Source organism: Bidens hawaiensis, unplaced genomic scaffold (assembly GCF_021521415.1).
Source record: "Bidens hawaiensis isolate Kalapana, Puna unplaced genomic scaffold, B.hawaiensis_p1.1 tig00006807_1, whole genome shotgun sequence".
NCBI classification, from domain to species: Eukaryota; Viridiplantae; Streptophyta; class Magnoliopsida; order Asterales; family Asteraceae; genus Bidens; species Bidens hawaiensis.
Window position 1 is genome coordinate 308,731 of NW_027491465.1, and position 17,291 is coordinate 326,021.

The window sequence follows — 17,291 nt, forward strand, 5'->3', positions numbered from 1 at the left end:
GAGATTGAACTTGAAAGTTTGAAATTATGGATATTGATGTGTGTGTATGTGAGCCGTATGTATGTATGTGTATGTAAGAGGATGGATTAAACCCATTTATACATACATGCATTCATCTTAAAGTTCATATTTGATTGTTAAGATTGATTAGAAACATTGTTGAATATTTGGTATTTAATTGTAATCATGGATGAAATTGATGTTTGAGTTTGATATTAGGGTTTGTTGTTAGAATTAAGTTTGGATTGATTATTGGTCTTACACTTTTTAGTATGGACTTAGATTATTGAAAATTGTTGTTAGAGATGAACCAAACAAGGATATGTTCATAATTATAAATTTGGGGATTTTTTGTTTTGGATTAATTAAGAGGTTTTGATGGATTTTTGAATCAAAAAGTGTTACGTGATAACTTAATTTAAAATTAGATAGGCTATATGCTAGAATTAATAGTTGAAACTTGAAAATTAACCAAAGATTGGTAAAATTACTAATTAAGGAAACTTTAATTTAAAAAAAGTAGAAATTTGGATTTTGATGTAAATACTTGTGATGAATGTGATCAATATGTGATTAATAACAACTTTGAACTAAAATAGGGTGCATGATTAGAAGCATTGATTAGTTAACACCTTGGTTAAAATGGACAACAACTTACTAAATAAGGAAACTTAGTTGAATGATAAATTGAAAGAACAAAATTGGATAGGACACTTAGGATGCATGAAACCCTATTAAACAAGTTGAATGAATTAAGATTAGAATTGTACTTAATCAAAGTGGAAAGATTAAATTAGAAAAAATTATCAAAAATTAAAAGTTACTATAAAAAGAAACGTTGTTAGTTAAACACTTAGAAAATTCATATTTTCATTTATTAATTAACTACTTGAACTTATACATATATGATATGATGATTTGAACCTGAAAATTTAGGTATTAATATGATATTTGTTCATATAAAAATAACAAGCTTAACTAGTAACATTGTTAAGATAATCTAAAATACGAACTAGGAACCGAAAAACTCGATTAAAGTATCTTATGAACATATATAGTCAAAACTGCTATTTATGGTAAATTATATTATATGTGTGTTTAGTTCATATGATGATTAGTATAAACTTGTGTAATTTATTTGACTCGTCTGTAACCTAAATGGTCGAAAAATCGGCTTTTTAAGCAAAACCGACACAACTATTAGGGACTGTTTTAGAACAGCCCCTAAAGTGTTAAAATAATCATGTATAACATAATTTAATACATGAGAAAGGACAAGACGATAAAACATAGTCCTAAACGGTTCATTTCGTGCAAACCGACACGAAAACGTTAAAAAGTTGCTTTTTTAAGAAAACATTAACAAAAAATGAAAATAATATATTTTCACAAGTTAACTTGTAAAACTTGACTAATATTTATGTAACAAGTATTTTTCATAATTTATAAGTTACATTTTAAACGAAAAACCGAATTAACGCATTTTAAGCACAAAACCGACGAAACCGTCAAATTTTGTGTAAAATAAAGATTAATATTTTCTTGAAAAATTCCAGCAACTGAATCTTAAGTTATTTTCTTATATTTTAGTTTCTTGTTAATTAAATTAATTAATTAATAGCTAAACGGAAACCGAACTATGTGTACTCGCTTATGTGTTTATGTGTTTATGTGAATACTAGAATAAGACTTATAAAATAAAAGGGAGTTTTGTATAAAAACTAAAATCAAGTTAATATTAACAAAACGTGTTCTAATATAGGACACGGGATTTTCGGAAAGGCTACAAGGCAGTGAGTTTCTCTATCGAACCCCCCCCCCCCCCCCCCGCGATTTTTAACTGTAAATGTTTTCAAAACAATATTTAATTGTGTTTTGGGGGAAAAGAATTATCTTTATTATATATTATTTTCGTTAATGTTTTTATAAAGACATTTTATTTTACAAATTGGTGTACAATGCGGGATGAGTCTAGTTGGGATAAGTAATAGTTAACCCTAGAAAGGGGCACAAAAATATTAGTAGATCTATTGGGGTTGACGCCCCCCCGCCCCCACTTCCAATCGCGTTGGGTTAAAAGTGGGAATATTTTGAGTATTGTATGTATCGGTTTATCAACTATGATAGTCATACGTAATGTTGTATTCTTTGCTCGTCTACAACAACTCAATTTTTTTAAGAAATAAAATTCCTATTTTTTGTGATGTAATGACGGTAGATCATTACACACGGATTGGTGATATAATTGCGGTAGACCATTATACACTGGATATTTTGGATATAATTCGGGGTGTAGTGATGATTACACACGAATTGATATAAGATATAATGACAAAAGATCATTATATGGATGTTGTTTTCGATTCATATATATATATATATATATATATATTGTAACATCCTAAAATGATTCTAGTATTTAATAAAGAAATTTGCGTTTAGTTACCGAGTGTTAATAATTAATTTATGCTAAATAAAGAAAAGATCATGGATTGGGATTAAATAAGATGGATTAAAGGGTAATGGGCTTTAGGTCCATGGGTCTTGGGGAATATAAATATCCTCCTAAACCACCTTAAAACCCTAAACCTCATTTCATTCCATCTTAATCTCTACACACTCCAAACACACACACACCATACGCGGCCGAGCGAGAGAGAGGTGAAGTCTGAGCAAGAAAACGTGATTCAAGATTTATACAAGATCCAAAGTTCATAAGCTAGCTAACCGAGAACAAAACGAAAACATAAAGGTATGATTTCGATCTTAAAGTTCATATTTTAATAGACGGTTATCCATGAAACTTGAAACTATAATAGATCGGGTCTAAACGAAACGTAAAGTAACGAACTTGATGCTAGGACGAATCCAATGAACCCATAAACAGATACGGTTCGTATAGGATAAACCGTAAATCTTGTATTGAACGTTTTTGAACTTAAAGGTCCAAACTTTACGTGTTTTCGGGTCAAACCTTATCTAAAAACGACCATAGGAATGATCGCGGGTTAGTCAAATACCATACACATGGATTTCTCGGTAAAACGATGAGGGTTTTGGGGATTACAGATGAACAGCGGCGGCTGCTGACAACTTCGCCTACAAGCGAACTTCGCCTGCAAGCAACTTCGCCTAGCTGATAACTTCGCCTAAGGCCAAGTTCGCCTAGCTGATAACTTCGCCTAAGGCCAAGTTCGCCTACCTGATAACTTCGCCTAAGGCCAAGTTCGCCTAACTGATAACTTCGTCTGGTGATAAGTTCGCCCATGATAACTTCGCCTGGCATATGTTCGCCTAGGGTTAACTTCGCCGATCACTAACTTCGCCTATGCTTAAGTTCGCTTAATGTTAAGTTCGCTTATTGTTAAGTTCGCTTAATGATAAGTTCGTTGAAGTTAGCAAATGAGAAAATAAATTAAAAACCTAATGAAAAATGTGTTAAGACAGCTCGACCCCAGCCAGGGGCTCTGCCCCTTGGACCCTGCTAGGGGCTGCCGCCCCTAGAACCTCGCTGCTAGGGGCGCTGCCCCCGGACCCCCGTTCGTTGTGGGTAATAGCTAAGACTAGAAAGATGATATGAGTAGTAGTAGTTAATTGATACATGTAAATATTATACAGTTAGCCGTGCACAGCTCAAGAAGGGAATAACGATTAACGGAGAGCGTAACAGGATTCAGGTGAGTTTCTAGCCCCACTTCTGTGTTATGTTTTCGGGGCTGTGTGCATACTCTATATGTTTGTTAATACACTTATCCTAAGCGATAAGTGTATGCCTTATATGAATGATGTGAAATGTATGAATGATTGCTTGTTAGTACGTGAACGATCTTCGGATATTGCACGTACTGTCAGGTTGTAGTGTTACGTATAAGGTAAGTATAATGTATTTGCTTATATGTATGAATGCGATAAGGTTAACAAACGAAGGAAAGGCATGGTTGTATGGTAACGAAGAGGGACCAGACCCTAATAATATCTGTGATGTTAAGGACCAGACCCTAATAATATCTGTGATGTTAGGGACCAGACCCTTATAATATCTGTGATGTCAGGGACCAGACCCTTATAATATCTGTGATGTCAGGGACCAGACCCTTATAATATCTGTGAGGTTATAGGGCGAAATGCTCTTTAAAACGTATGATTATGTATGTAAAGAAAGTATGAAGGTAAGAATGAAAGTGTACGCACTTATGTGTGTATGAAAGAAAGTTAAGAGGTTAAGTATGAAATGTAAGAAGGTATTGTATGAGTATGTGATTAACTAGAACTCACTCAGCGTAGCTGACTTTTAGTATGCACGCAGGTGAGTAGAATGAGGCAGGTAGCTTGAGGAGGACACATGACAGAGTTGGACGAAGCTGGCATCTGAAGATTTTGCTATGATGTTTTATTTTAAAAGACTATGTTCTATTTTTAAATAACTATGAATGCTCGATAAGACAAGAATTATGGTTATGGAATGTAATGGTTTGAATGTTTTTAATGTTCCGCGAATGTTTTAATTAACTCTGATATTTAGAACTGCGTTTACGAGTAAATCCAACACGAAAGTAGGGCTACCGGTAACGGGGCCTTACATATATATATACGGACTATTTTGATAAAGGGAAACTCACCAACATATTGTGTTGATCGATATTTTAATATGCTTTTCTGGTAATTAAATGAAGTATGGAAGCTTCGCGAAGAGTGCGGGAAAATGGTGACGTGTGTTTGAATGAAAAATGTTGACTTTATGTTGAACTTGTAAATTGAATAAAAATTGTGTAATATGACACGTGTAATAACTCTGATGGTTAAATAAAGTTCAACTTTCGTGTGAAATATATACTTAAATGTAATTGGCTGAAACGGCGTTTGTCACCGCCCGAAAGACTTGGTCAAAGTCTTCCGCTGTTTAAATTAAGATTTTCGGGGTGTGACAGAAGTTGGTATCAGAGGCAATGGTTATAGTGAATTAGAAATTTTTGGTAAAAAATTTCTAAACTATAACCCGTATATTCAAACACACGATTCCCCCCCCCCTCCCCTCGCGAAGCAAAGGTATAATCAATTAGATGATTATATATATATATATTATTGTTAAATAAAAATAAATAAATAAAGCTGTAAAGTTCAATGTTTAAAGTTTTATCTATATGAATATATAGATATATTTTGTTTACTAGCGATTACTTATTAAAAATTATGTAATATGTCACATTCACACACTATTATTAAGATTCGCAACATCGACAGTAGGTCGAAGGACCGCCCCCAAGGACCTCTCTTGTGCCATCAATCATGCGCTGCACCAGTGCCTTTTCGATGAATCTTAATGTTCCTTTTAGAAAAATTATTCACACACTGTTCCCACTAACCTTAGGCCATATTTCATCTTCCTACACTAGATCCGTTAATCATTATAGGATGAGGATGCGAACCTATCTTTCCAGCTTCTCATGATGCGTAACTCCATTACTGATATTGTTGTTGTTTTAATTCTTAGAACCTATTTAGGGAATACTTAGACTTCTACTCCCTTTTATTACTCATGTTAGATACCCTATAACTTAGATAATCAGGTAAGGAAAATTTAAAAACTTGTGGTTGGTGCTGATACAGTTATTTTAGTAACTCTAAACAAGTACAATAATTTTCCATTATCACAATGATCCTTTGGGTTTATTTATTGATTATTATGTGGTTTTGAATATTTCCTATATTTATTCACACACCTTCAATAATTAATAATGACATTTGTCTATTTCTGCTATTCAAAAATAATAGTAAACCATCCAAAATAAGACAAACACCTGCCATTAGAAGATCTAAGTTATCGACCTTATTTGAAAAATTAGTTCAACAAGTCACATAATACATTAACGCCACAATGAAGCAACAACCAAGGAAGTAGTGCAAATAAAGACACAAGCAATGGAGCTACTATTTGAAATCCACTAGGAAGAATAAGATTGAATGTGTCTATGATGATTTCAAGAGTTATTATAACCCAATAGTATACATTAAGTTGAACATTAGGTAACCAAGAAATTCGATAGATAGCGATAAGCAAACCCAATGCTATACACGGAATTCAGTAGCTAGCAATAAGCAAAATGTTGTTTTGATAAATGAGCGACACACCCAAAAAGGATTGTTCCAAGTTCAAAAATTAGAATGCTAAAGAAATATCCATGGAAGATCGTAAGGATTCACTTAGTTATCACTGAATAACCATTATGTTCTTATACCTATCTATACTAGAGCCGAGTTAAGTTCGATCTTTAAACAATTGGGGTTAACTCTTGCTAGAAGACCAATCAACTTAGATAAAAGGGTATTCATTAATTTTATGTATGGAAAACTGCCATAGTCATTAGTAACTTTAATATTTCGATAGAAACCCATAACCCTTGTAATGATCTATATACCTATCAAACTAGACAACCTTGATATAGACATAGGCTAATAATCTGAAAATCATGCTGAGATCTTGGGTTCGGATAGGCTAGTATGTTTACCACTCGCCAGTGGTGAAACTCTAGCAATCCATGGTGATCAGTGTGATACCAAATTAATGATTGTTACCAAGAAACTCAAGTTATTGCATGAAGAATACCCTACTCCTTGAGATAAGTCTACAACTCAAGATTAGGTAGAAGTTTTACCCATAGATTTTCCTAGATAATTCTAGTTAAGTCACATCAAGTTTAGACTATATCTTGTACAAAATGTCGCACCGATATCTAGATCTCCGTACAGATTGGCGTCATTAGAAAAACAAAATATATTCAAACAACTCCAGGAACACTGACCATTAGAATTCGATGCCCATTATCGAGAATTGATGATCTATTTGATTAGCTTCAAGGGCTGATCCATACCCGAAGATCGATCTACTGACTAGATATTAATAGAAGAAGACCTTCTAAAGACATTTAGAAACACGATAGGACCGTAATAAGTTTGTAAGTCATACCGGTTAGATTGACAAATAAGTCGTAATGTTCCTGAATCTCATGAATAGGATATGAAAATCCTACCTGGATGATATAAGCATATTTACTCACGAACCAAGAAAATTCAGGAACAACACTTTAAACTGAATTGATGATAGCTAAAGAATGAAAAATTGTATTCTCTAAGTATGATTTATGGATTTGGGAAATTCATTGTGTTGGACACATAATCAATAAAAAAGGTATAGAAAGGTATGGATTTGGGAAATTCATTGTGGTGGTGGGGAATATCCGGTGTGGGTAGTCAGTTGTGTTGCTTTACTTGTACACGACTTTCTCTTTCTACACCCTTTCGAGTTTTCTGTGCTCACAAATCGAAGATGGAGGTGAAGCAAGATCCTCCGGTGAAGGGGGGGCTGTCAGAGATGTATGTGTGTCGTTAAAAAAATATGTTTGTGACATCGATGATCGTAGGTGTTTGAAGGTTGTGTGGTGCCGTGACGTGGTGGTGGAGAGAGATGGTCCACAGACAAACAAGAGAAAAAGCGGTAGGGTAATAGAGACAAGGAGGTTGAGTGGCGCATTAAACTCATCAAAGTGTAAAGAAACACGTGTGTAATATAGATCCCATGTTGTAAGAGCTTGTTCACGTAGCTCAATCATACGTACATCTAATGAATAGTATGATTCTATGAGTGAGAAACTCTTTACCTTTTTAGTATATATATAACTAGTTTTAGAGCCCGTGTAACACACAATATTATCCAAATTATAAAATTACAACTAACTAAAAATAATTACATAACGTATATGAAAAATTTATTGCATCTATGCTTGTATCTATATTATGTGTATATAAATTCATTTTTTAAACCACAAAATGATTTTTTTTTAAAATTAACTTAATAAAAAAAGTTCAAGTGCAAAAACATACCCGAGAACACTCATTTTATTGAAACTTTCATTGACAGTATCATATATGTATAATTGAAAGAATTCAGGAAGAAGACTTCTCATACAATAGTCATACAGTAAATAGTCATACAATAGTAGTTTTAACCACTCAGCCTAAATACTGATGAACGTTACCTTTGTTGATATATTTATCAATTTACAACCCATAGAAATAAAGGAGAACATTAAGTTATAAGGACGGGTATTCTTCAAGACTAAGTTTTTCTGAGCTAAACCATGAAAAAGATTTTGATAAGTTTGACAATATAAAATACAACATGTTAACCCAGTCAAATTTGTGAATATTTTGCATCATTTGAGCATAGTTTTGCATGACATGCTTCACATACAACGTTTTGATCAACATTGAAGGAAAAATTAATGCTGACACAAATGTTTCAAATTTGATGCAAGTTAGAAGGATTGATAGGCCTGAGGTGGCATGTCGTAAGTGTTCACTATCTATTCTTAAATTATAATGGTCGAGATAAAAATAGTCAATTTTTCAAATCCCGAACCTTTTGATCTTTTCCAAAAATGGTCTTGAAAATAATTTTGAAACCCAAATCTTGTTTAAAATTCTAACTTTCACCCATACATTTTCAAGTCAACACTTTAAACACGTAAGAAATTTGATGATAAATCTGTTTGCATTCTCAAACTTTTAAAAATACTCAGATTTCTCATTTTTTGTCATAACAAATTCTAACCCAAATTTAGTTAACTTGTACCAAACAACCTATTTACCAATCTTTTTCTATAAAAACAAAATTTAAGTTCCACAAAACCCTAAACAATCCTTGATTAAAAAAAACCAAGAAATTTAATATGAAAAACTTTGTTATATATGAAAGTTATTGGTATATATTTACTAAATTAACCGTAAAAATAAATTGATAGATTAAAGCATATATTTATAATTTATAAATTTATATGAGAATATATAATAATAATAATAATAATAATAATAATAATAATAATTATTATTATTATAATAGATAATAGATAATTGGATTGGTTTTAAAAAAATGGATGAACTTTTAAGCATAGATTTATGATAATTAATAAAATTACTTTGTAAAATGAAAACATATTCGAGTTTTGTTTTTCTTTATAATATTCAACAATATACAAAGTAAAATATGTTAATGATAACATTTGAAATTATATATTATTTTCAGTCTTTAAAAAATATGGTTTGTTGTTAATTTTTTGGATTTCATCAATTTTTTTGGAATACATAGTAAAATAATATGTTAATGTTTATTTATAAATATAATATAAATAAAATGTAAAAGGAAAGTGAATATGGACATATATTAGGATCAATTAAGATATTAGTTTTGGAGGGAAAAAAATTATGAGATCTAACCATAAACTAACACGTGTCACAATTATTATACTTTATTAGAATATGTAGATTAATGAAATAAAAACGATATTGAATTGTTTATAAAAGATTATTGCAATAATAAACAATATTACAAAAGATAGATTCTTTTTTTTAAACAACGTTTGGAACTACCTCAATACTCGAGTGAGCAATCCTGAGACACATTCTATAGTAATTTTGATGCACCAGTTTTAATTCACCCAACAACCATTATTAAAGATGTTGTATCTAAACATGGAGTACCGTTATGGATCGTGTCCGATAGAGATACTCGGTTTACTTCAAGATTTTGGAAGAAGTTCCATGAAGCTATGAGAACGAGACTGAACATCAGTACGGGGTATCGTCCTCAAACAGATGGACAGTCTGAAAGGACGATCCAAACCCTTGAGGATATGTTACATGCTTGTGTTTTAGACTTTGGAGGAAATTGGGATGATCATCTGCATCTGGCAGAGTTCTCTTATAACAACAACTACCATTCAAGTATTGGTATGCCGCCGTTTGAGATGCTTTATGGTAGACAATGTAGAACCCTAGTATGTTGGGAAGAGATTGGTCAAAAAGAGATGGGAAGTTTAGAAGTTGTGCAAGAAACTTCTTTAAAGTTCGATCAGATCAACGCAAGAATGAAAGCTGCTCAAGACAGACAGAAGGCGTATGCTGATAAGCGGTGACGACCGATTGAGTTTAATGTTGGTGACAATGTGATGCTCAAGGTCTCGCCTTGGAAAGGAATTATTCGTTTTAGAAAGAGGGGTAAGTTGAGTCTGAGGTATATTGGACCATTTAAGATTATGGAATGTGTGGGTGAAGTTGCTTACAATCTTGACTTACCAGAGTTGTTAGAAGCAATTCATTCAACATTCCATGTATCTCATCTGAGAAAATGTCTAGCCGATGACACGTCTCATGTGCCATTGGTTGATATTGAAGTTGATGAATAGTTAAACTACATTGAACAGACTGTAGAGATAGTGGACCGCAAGGAAAAGCAGCTTCGTCACAAGGTTATGCCATTAGTGAAAGTGATATGAAAGCATCGCAAAGGATCGGACACCACGTGGGAAGTTGAGGAAGAGATGCGCAAGTTTTACCCAAATTTGTTTATGTAATAGTTAGGTTTCCGGGACGAAACCTCTTTAAGGAGGGAAGACTTGTAACATCCTATTTTCGATTATAATAATAAATGAAGTTTCATTTATTTATAGTGTATCGTTTATCGGTTTAGATAATAAACTATAAGAAGGCGGGCTTGGACTTAGAAGATGGAATAGGAGAATGGTATGGGCTTTAGGTCCATGGGCTTAAGAAAGTATAAATACCCATTAAACTCTAATCCTTTCCATTTTTATCCATCTCTACACCATAGCCTACACCATCAAAAACATACACATACACTATCCTATAACCTGAACCAAGTGTTAGTGCACGGTTTTCGTCTCGAGTCTTTGTATTTATCGTTAACGTATTTGTCGTTTGATTTATGTAATAAAAAATTATTTTATCCTTGTAGTTAGTTATAGTATTATCTAGTTCGCTAACGATGTTTAGCGAACTAGATCTAAGTTAATTTCCCTCCTGATTCGTTAAGGATGTTTAACGAATCAGGGGGTGATTCGTTTAAGTTATTTCCTTTAATGTATGTAACGAAGTGGACTCTAGTTCGTTATGGAATGTTAACGAACTAGGTCCATTTTCTATATATAGTGACCTCTGTCACTATTAATATAAGTTTTTGAGTTTAACTTAATGAATTGTTGTCCAATTCTCTCTCAAGCTTCAATTTCAATACTAATATTATTAATCACCTACATACTATATATATATATATATATGTATATATATATATATATATATATATATATATATATATATATATATATGTATATATAACATACAATCAAGTGTAACAATGAACTAGATCCGTATGAGTTAATTATTATACATAGATCAGATCTGTGTTAGGATTGATTCTGAGTTCAAACAAGTGGTATCAAAGCTTTCGGTGCTCTCGTTTACGCTTGACTTGGCTGTTAATTGATGTTATTGGATTAATAATTGATAGTTTTGTGTTAAGTTTATGTTTAATTTGATTTTGGATCAAATTGAGATTTAATTAGAAGAATTAGTGATGTTTTGGTTCAGATTTGAGAATGGTAAAGTATTGGGAAGTGGTTATGTACAGGAATTGAGTTTTGGTGTTAATTGAAGTGTGTATTTGTCTAGATCTGGTTAGCCGAAAACAGAGTTTGGGTTTTGGTCAAATCAGATTCGAATTAAGAGTTTATTGATAACGAGATGAATGGTAGTGAATTCGCGATGTGGTTACGAGTAATTTGGTAGTTTAAGTGAGATTTGGTTGAGTTTTGGTGAAGTATTACGAATTTGTATTCTGGGTTTGTGTTCTTGAGATTTCCAGAAATCTGTAAATTTAAGTTTGAAGATTTGAAGATTTAAATCAATTCGTTAACATTCAAGTCTGGTTCGTTAATTTCACAGCTTGATTCGTTAACATATTTAGCTAATTCGTTATGCATTTTGGTTGATTCGTGAACCAATTCTCTACGTAGTCTAATTCTTGTTACCTGATACTTGTGACACGTGTCTAACCTCAGTAACTGTTTATAACAACTTTTGCCACGTGGCATTTGTTTTCAGAAGTTTGTTACAACCGTTGTAATAAGCTGTTTCGCTATAAGTTGATTAATTATCAACTGTAGCTGCTTCGTCATCTAATTCGCTAAGCCCTCTCTTAGTGATTCGTTAAAAATAACTTTCTGATTCGCCAAGCTTATCCTTAGTAATTCGTTTAGCTAATTCATTATCGACTGTAGAAGATTCGCTAAGGCTACACTTCATGATTCGTTATAAAGAATCACCTGATTCGTTGCCAACTTGATTAGTTATTTAACTTAATTCGTGATCCAGTTCGGTATAAACTATTTCTAATTCGTCAAAGTTACTGTTATCTGATTCATTGACCATCTGATTCGTTGACCATCTGATTCGTTGATCAATTCATTAACTTCAATTCTGATTCGTTACCTGATCCATCTTAACTTCGTTAAGTTGTGATGTAACATCCTAAATTTTATAATATTGAATAAATAAAGACTTCGTTAAATGATTGAGCGTTTAAGCAAGAAATGATCATGGACTTGGATTTAATTAAGATGGATTAGGGGTAATGGGCCTTAGGTCCATGGGCCTTGAGGAGTATAAATACCTCCTTAAAACACCTTTAAACCCTAAACCCTCATTATTTCCATCTTATTCTCTAAATACTCCAAACACACACACCACCTCCTACGGCCGAGAGAGAGAGAGAGGGCGGATTCGAGTCCGAAGATCAAGCCAACCATTATTGGATCTTCACTATATGAGCTAGATACAATATACCAAGCCAACCGCTACCGCATCGATCGCATAAAGGTAAGCCTTTACCTTAAAGTTTATGTTTTTAGGATCGGTTAGCCTCGAAACTTAGAACGGAGATAGAACGAGTGTAAACAAAATGTAAAGTTATAAACTTGATGTTAAAACAAACCGAACGAACCCAAGAACATAAACGGCTCGTTAAAATGGAACCCTAAGATCTAGTGTTAAACGTTCTAGCTTAAAGGCCCAAATTTTACACTTATCCGAGTCAAGTCTTGTCCGAGGTTGGCTATGGGAATGTTTACGAGGACGGTTAAACGGTTTATACGTTGAAATATAGCCGATTAGCGGAGTTAAAACCAAACCAGTGGCCGTCACCGGATAACTTCGCTGTAAGTAGGTTCATGGTAGGCAACTTCGCCTGCAACTAACTTCGCCAAGCAAGTTCGCTAGTATGTTCGCCAAGCCATAACTTCGCCTGGTGACAAGTTCGCTTAATGTTAAGTTCGCTTAACACTAAGTTCGCTTACAGTAAGTTCGCTTAATGTTAAGTTCTCTTAATGTTAAGTTCGCTTAATGTTAAGTTCGCTTAACACTGAGTTCGCTTACACTAAGTTCGCTTAATGTTAAGTTCACTTATTGTTAAGTTCGCTTAAAGATAAGTTCGCTTAATGATAAGTTCGCTGGAGTTAGCAAATTGGAAAATAAATTAAAAACCTAATGAAAAATGTGTTAAGACAGTTAATGGAAATAAAATTTTTCCAAGTTCGACCCCAGCCAGGGGCTCTGCCCCTTGGACCCTGCTAGGGGCTCCCTAGACCCCGCTGCCAGAGGCGCTGCCCCCGGACCCCCGTTTGTTGTGGGTTATATAAAAATAGAAATACTATACGAGTAGTAGTAGTTAATTGATACATGTAAATATTATACAGTTAGCCGTGCACAGCTCAAGAAGGGAATAACGATTAACGGAGAGCGTAACAGGATTCAGGTGAGTTTCTAGCCCCACTTTTGTGTTATTTTTTCGGGACTGTGTGCATACTCTATATGTTTGTTAATACACTTATCCTAAGCGATAAGTGTATGCCTTATATGAATGATGTGAAATGTATGAATGATTGCTTGTTAGTACGTGAACGATCTTCGGATATTGCACGTACTGTTAGGTTGTAACGCTATGTATAAGGTAAGTATGATATGTATGCTTATGTGTATGAACGTGATAAAGTAAATAAAAGAAGGAAATGATGGTTGTATGGTTACGAAAAGGGTACCGAGCCCTAATAATACTCGAGGTATGATGTATGGTTGTATGGTAACGAAGAGGGAGTCGAACACTACTAATATTCGAGAACTAGGTAACCGAACCCTACTAATATTCGAGGAAAGAGGGTACCGAGCCCTAACATTACTCGAGGAAGGAGGGTACCAAGCCCTAATAATACTCGAGGAAGGAGGGTACCGAGCCCTAATAATACTCGAGGAAGGAGGGTACCGAGCCCTAATAATACTCGAGGAATGTAGGGCGTAATGCTCTTTATAACGTAGGATATGAAAGCAAGTTAGTACAAAAGAAAGTATGAAGGTATGAAAGTATGAAAGTACGAATGAAAGAGTATAAGTTTGTGTGTATTGTATAATGTATGTTTAACTAGAACTCACTCAGCGTAGCTGACTTTTAGTATGCAAGCAGGTGAGTAGGATGAGGCAGCTCGCTTGAGGGGACACGTGGCACTGAATAAGAGGCTGGCATCGGAAGACTCAAGACGTTTAAGTTAATGTTTTGTTTATTTTGAAAGACAAGTTTTGGATTGCTATGAAATGTTTTATTAAAGTTTTTATATTCCGCGAATGTTTTAACTAACTCTGATATTTAGAACTGCGTTTATGAGTAAATCCAACACGAAAGTAGGGCTACCGGTAACGGGGCCTTTCAAGTTGGTATCAGAGCAAAGTTCGAGAGATTTAAGCATCCTACATGCTTAGACTCGAACAGAGAATGGGATTTAAGTAAGAAAAGAAAGAAGATGTTAGTTCAAGAATGCCATGTGTCGCTCAAGCAAGCTCAGTAAAGGTAAGATGTACGATTAATGATGTATGTTAAATGATAAAGAAAGAATATGTGAATGATAGGGATAGGATTACTTGATCATTTTGATTGACTAACTGTTTAAGTAGAACCAGCACAAATAGACTCATAAAGGGAAGTGTATAGGACACGAAAAGTAACGTGATCAGCTAATCACAACTGGCCACTGTTATTACCTGTTAGCCTTACTATCCTTGTACTAAATAGTTCATTGAGTGATGATGTTTGTGTTTTCCCTTTTAGAATACGATGGCTGGAGCTGGAGACATTGCTGGAGCTGGAGGTCGCACTGGACGACGCCGCAGGTCTCGTCGTGTCCAGCCACCTTTGGTTGAGACAGCTTCCAACACCGGAGATGAAGGAAGCGCAGCTAGAAGAGACCCGAACAACAACGAAGGGTTTCAACTGGATCCTGTAATTCAGGCAGCTATTGTCCAAGCTGTAGCCATTGCTGTGAAGAATATTACCCCTGAAGGGTCTGCTGGAAGCCGTGAAAGAACTGCTGGAGGGGCAGGAGGTGAGGGTAGGAGAGATGAGGAAGAAGAGTGGGAGGCCTCGAGTGTGGTTAAGTCTGTGAAAGCCGGTGACAGGAAGAGAGGCCGAGGCGGGTGCAACTCTAAGTCCTTCAAAGGATGTGACCCACCGAAGCTGACTGGTTTGGGTGATGCCATCGCCACTCTTCAGTGGATAACCGCGATGGATAAAATTATCCGAATCAGCGAGTGTCGTCCTGACCAAGCTGTCGGGTATGCCACCCAATCATTTGAAGATGAGGCAATGTATTGGTGGGAATCGATTGAGCAAAGAAAGAGTCAAGAGGAAATCAAGGCCATGAAGTGGGAGAATCTGAAGGAGTTAGTGATGAAGAGGTTCCGTGCTGATGCAGAAGTTGAAAGGGCAGAGATGAAGTTCCTGAACTTGAAAGCTAGGACGATGACACATCGTGAGTACACCACTGAGTTCAACCGAATGTCTAGGTTGGTGCCCGATATGGTCAACTCTGACGCTAATAAAATCAAGTGTTATGTGAGGGGATTACCACAGAGAGTCCGCATGTTAGTCAGGACAGGTAAACCTGCTACTTTCGATTCTGCTGTCGAACTCGCAGAGATGGTCTATGCAGACCTGGCTGCGGATGATGTGGTGGTGGGAGACGAGAAGAAAGAGAAGAAATGGGTCGCTCCTGCTAAACGACCCGGTACCCAGATGTGGAACCCTATGAACAAGCAGCCGAGAGTTTGGGAGAACAGGTCGTGCATGACTTGTGGCAAGGCACACAGTGGTGAGTGTAGGTGGGGAAAGGGTTCGGATACATGTCATAAGTGTGGAAAGATGCATGCTGGAGAGTGTAGAGTTGGGTCGAATGTTTGCTACAAGTGTGGGAAGGCAGGTCATTATGCTCATGAGTGCAGTTCCAAGCCTGCATGCTACAAGTGTGGTAAGACATGTCACTTTGCTAGGGAGTGTACCGAGGGTGAAGCTGGATGGAGTGGGAAGAAGGATACTGAGCAAGCTAGGCTGAGAACCAGGGCCTACATGCTGACCCAGGAGCAAGCTAAGCAGATTCCGGATGTCGTCACAGGTACGTTTCTAGTAAACGGTACTTCCGCTTCAGTATTGTTTGATTCGGGCGCAAACAAAAGTTTTGTAGCCACACCATTTAGTAAACTAGCTAAAATGAAATGTTGCCGAGTGTCTGAAACTCTTATAGTAGAAACTGCTAGTGACACTTCGGTTAAAATAATGAAAATGGTTAAGGATTGGAAGATAGAATTGGAGGGACATGAGTTCCCTGTTACCTTGTACGTTATGACCTTGGGAGGGCTCGATGTGGTTTTGGGTATGGATTGGTTGTCTGAGTTTGAGGCTCAGATAGTATGTAAGAGTAGGATAATAAGGTTAAAGTCCTTGGATGGTAGTGCGGTGACGGTTTATGGTGATAAGGAAAGTTATGGGCTTAATGTCATTTCGATGATAAAAGCCGAGGGTTTGCTAAGGCGAGGGTGCTGTGCCTACCTGGCGTATGTTGTCAATGCTACGGCCGAGATGAAAGAAATGAAAGATGTTCCTATCGTGCGCGACTACCCAGAAGTATTCCCAGAGGATCTTCCGGGGTTGCCTCCGGAGCGAGAGATAGAATTCCATATATACTTAGTGCCGGGCGCCCAACCCATCGCGAAAGCACCTTACCGTCTAGCACCGTTCGAAATGAAAGAATTGATGTCCCAACTGCAAGAACTCCTCGACAAAGGTTTCATAAGACCAAGTGTTTCCCCGTGGGGCGCACCAGTGTTGTTCGTGAAGAAGAAGGATGGAAGTATGAGAATGTGCATAGACTATCGCGAGTTGAATAAGCTTACGGTAAAGAATAGATATCCTTTGCCAAGGATTGATGATCTGTTTGACCAACTGCAAGGTTCAAGTTGGTTCTCACGAATAGATCTCAGATTAGGCTATCACCAGCTAAAGGTGAAAGAGGCAGACATCCCTAAGACAGCATTCCGAACGCGGTATGGACACTACGACTTCCTCT